Genomic DNA, 4,469 nt, shown 5'->3' with positions numbered 1-4,469 from the left:
TTTAAACAATGTAAAATCGCTTTACTACCCTTGAGATTTCAAAATCACAACCCATTCCCTTCACTATCTCCATTCCCATCGTTCGACCCTTTCCATTTTCCCTTCAATTTCTATCATTTCCTACTTCTTGCAATTATTCTTTCCATTTGAAGATAATTCCAGATTTTTCATCTAATCAGGTTTGGATTTAGCCTTTTTTTCGCTCATTATTAGTTTATCTGAGATGTCGAAAAATGATTGTTTTAAATCAATGTTTTGAGATCTATCATGTTTAGCATGTACGTGTATTTTTTAGGTTTTGAGATATGTCAACTGTGTGATATTTCTTCTGTTTGAGAATTCTTTTTACATTAAAACATCATTTCAGCGTTATCTAAACGATTTAGACCCCAAAAGTTAATTTTTTCCAAAAAATCGAACCTTTATTTTATGGAAAACGGTTCTTACCCGGGCAAGCTTCATACAAGCCTAACCAGGTATGGTACGGGGCGAGGCAAATGAAAATATGGGGGAGGAAAGTTGGCGCCAAAGGGCATAGAGGATAGGACCAGGAATCGTTCATAGGGGGCGAGATCGGGACCGAGACTAGGAAAGAGCATGGGGGTAGGATTGCGAACCGAACGTAGGGGAACTAGACCGAGTGTGGAGTGAGGGAGTATGCTATTTTTTTGGCTCGATCCCATGCTGTCAATTTCAATTATGGATTTTGGCCCCGTCCATAGTTCAAAAATCTCTCAAGTTTTTTTTTTTTTGTCTTTTTTTCTCCTTTTAAAAAAATCAAATATGCTTCTATATGACATTAGAAAAAAGAAGCAAGCAAGCAAGCATCAATATAAACAAATGAATTCTAACATGAAAGAAATGATCGAACTATTGAATACAAAATGAAATACATACCTTCTTACGGAGTGTACAAAATCACAACGAAATCATAACTTCGTGAAGTACAAGTTTTGGACTTGACGAAAAGTTTTTCATTCTGGAGATGATTTGGTGAAAGAAAACTTTTTGTGAATCAAAATTTCGTGAAGAGAATTTTTTATGAATAGAATTTTTTGTCGTGGATCGTAAAACAATTTGGTGAATTAATTTTGGTGGAAAATTTTTTTGTGAATTAATTTTGGTTGTACAACAATTTTTTGGTTGTAGGTTGGTTGTCGAATTTAAAATTAATTTAGTAGATTGGTTGTTGAAATTTAAAAGTGAGAATTTAATAAAGGGGGCATAAGAGTAATTGTATATAAAAAAATTCTCATGCTTACATCATTTTCATTATCGAGGGGTCAAAAAAACTTCTTTTTCAAAAAAAGATCAAATATACAAAGTCAAACCCCAAAAGTGTTATTGGATAATTGACAAAAATAGCCTTTTTGCAGTTTTGTTTTTGAAATTTAGACCATTTTTAAAAATATTGTTTTTTCGACCCCACAATTTTGCAAACAATGTAAAATTACTATAATGTCGTTCAACATTTCAAAAGTCACAAACCCTCTCCCAAAACCCCACCCGTTTTTAATGTTAATTTTTCCCTTAGAACAACATTTTCGGCGTTTTCTGAACAATTTGGAGCAAAGTTAATTTTTTCTATAAAAATCAGACCATTTTTTCTACAAATTGGTCTCTACCTGGCCGGTTTTCATACGAGGATGACCGGGTATGTGACCGGGCGGGGCTAATGGCACCCGACCGGGGTGGAAACCGGGAATGTTATATACTATTTTTTGGTCCGGTCTTCAACCCGTCCGGGTTGAAGATCGGGCCAAAAAATAATATGTTCAAAGTACACTAATTCCCGGCCAGGCCCATGCAAGTATGCACCAATTTCCAGTCAGCGTAAAGTACACTAATTCTCGGCCAAGCTCATGCAAGTAGGTGTCAATTTCCGGCTGGGTCCATGCAAAATATGTTCAAAGTACACTAATTCCCGATCGGGCCCATGCAAGTATGCACCAATTCCCGGTCGAGCGTATGCAAAATATGTTCAAAGTACACTAATTCCTAGTCGGGCCCATGCAAATAGATGCTAATTCTCGAGCGGGCTCATGCAAAATATGTTCAAAGTACACTAATTCCCGACCGGGTCCATGCAAGTATGCATCAATTTCCAAACTCATGCAAAATATGTTCAAAGTACACTAATACCTGGTCAGGCCCATGCAAATAGGCGCCAATTCCTGACCGGGCTCATGCAAAATATGTTCGATCAATTTCTTTCACACCCGACAAAGACCCGGTGATGCCTGGTCGGGTGATTTTAATCAATTTTCTTCATCCTTATTGAAGCCCCATCGGGTATTTTAAAACTATTTTGTACCCGGTGAAGCCCGATCGGGTAATTTTAACTCATTTCCTTTGTATGCGGTGAAGCTCGACCGGGTATCTTAAAAAAAAAATCCNATCAACCAAACAAGCATAAATACAAGCACATGAATTCTAACATGGAAAATCAATTTTGTGGATAATTTTTTGTATTGGAATGTGAAAATTTTTGTCAATTAATTTTGGATGAATTAATTTTTTGTGAATAAATGTTTGTGGTGGATAATTTTTTGTGAATTAATTTGATAGGTTGGTTGTTGAAATTAAAAGTGAGAATTTAATAAAAGGCATAAGAGTAATTGTACAACCAAAATTTTTCATGCATACATCATTTTCACCATCAAGGGGTAAAAAAAAACTTGTTTTTCAAAAATAGGTAAAAAATACAAAATAAAATTCCAAAAAAGTCATTTTTATCAATTTTTCAATGTCATTTTTGTCAATTACCCCATGTCCATGTAATCCACCTCCTACATACATTAGGTAAAATTCATGAAAATTAGAGAAAGTGGATAATTTAGATAAATTTCTTATTTTATATTTTGCTAATTTATTCTATTTTGTTTATTTATATATTTAACTTATTTTATTTTAATATTTATTTTATTAGTATTTGTGTTCTTATTGTGCCCTACAAATTTACAACAACTACAACATAAACGGATTTTCATGACACAAGAGACAAAACAAAATCAAGGGAAGAGAGAAAAAAAAGGGACATAAAAAGCTAAAAAGGGTGTCGTAGAAAAAATGAAGATCTTCGTATTTCCGAAAAGTTACGACAATCTTTTTAGTGTCACAAATATATGGCTATGATTACAAACATTAAATTAAAAATAATGAATTCTTAAGTCCTTTTATTTAAGAAGAGAAAAAATACACGTTTTTTTTTTCATGAGATTTTTGTATTTTTGAAACGTTATGATAAATTTTTAGCGTCATCAATCTATGGTTTTGATTGATAGTTTTAGTACCCTTTTCTAGTTGAACTTTGAGCATTTATTCATTGTATAATCTAATTAAGCAACTTTTGCTTTGATGCTTATAAGTCAAAGTAATTATTGTTGTGATTTTTTACGATGATGATTTGTAACATGAAGCAAAGTCATTTGCAATCTCCATCCTAGTCCTATATATTTTATATATGAACTCAAATGAAAATTATTCTTAGTTTTGAATTGGGTGGGTGGGGTTGATCAAGATTTGAATTATTGATGCCTTGCAGATTTTAATTTCTAGAGAAAATTGTTATGATTAAGCACTATTCTAGCTGGATTGTGTATGACTTTGAGGAATTTCATGATTTGATTTTTCATGTGATTCTCTTACTGATAGATTATGATTTGATTTAAATTTGTGCATTTTTTAGTATAATAGGGATGAAAAATTCAAACCACGGATCTCCTAGTCATTAACACATCTATATGTTAGTCGAACTATGTCCACTCTGATAAATTTGTACATTTATTCAACAAACTTGCATATATTCTTATATCTGTACATGCATAAAAATTTTGCTATATATATTATTTATCTTATTTTTTTAAAGTTTATACATAGATGATTTCAAATTAGTCTCTTGTATGTTCTAAAAGTTTTCAATGTTGTTCTCGTCATTAATAAAGGTTAAAACTGGTTGAATATAACCTAATTTGGAGATCATATAGATTTAAAAGAGACGATAAAATAATTGGAGAGAAAATTTTTTGAATTTCTATGTCTAGAGAGTTTTGTACATATGACCCAAATTTTATGTCCAAAATATCGTCTAACTCAAAGTTTTGAAAATAATAAAGAATAATATTTTGTTGATGTCACACACACCAACCACTTATCATCACTTTTTTTTTCTTCAGAGCAACAAGTACGAGTACAAGTGCAAAGAAGAACGCAAGTGCAATATTGTATTGGTATAGTTGAATGCAAGTGCAAGCACGAAGAGTGAGGAGAAATGCTAAAAAGTGACATTAACAAAATGTTATACATCCTTATTTCAAAAGTTGGGTCAAGTGGCTGTAAAATTTGGATCGTTTGTACAAAAATCTCCTTATCGAGATTTTTTTTCTTTAAACTTCTACAACTCATGGTGGTATCTATCTATGGTTGGGCTTTTAGACCAACATTGAAATGTTTTTTAAAAAGTCATTTGC

The sequence above is a fragment of the Benincasa hispida genome, chromosome 5 (genome assembly GCF_009727055.1).
Source record: "Benincasa hispida cultivar B227 chromosome 5, ASM972705v1, whole genome shotgun sequence".
Lineage (NCBI taxonomy): Eukaryota > Viridiplantae > Streptophyta > Magnoliopsida > Cucurbitales > Cucurbitaceae > Benincasa > Benincasa hispida.
The sequence above is the reverse complement of the archived record's forward strand: the minus strand, read 5'-3'. Positions refer to the sequence as shown.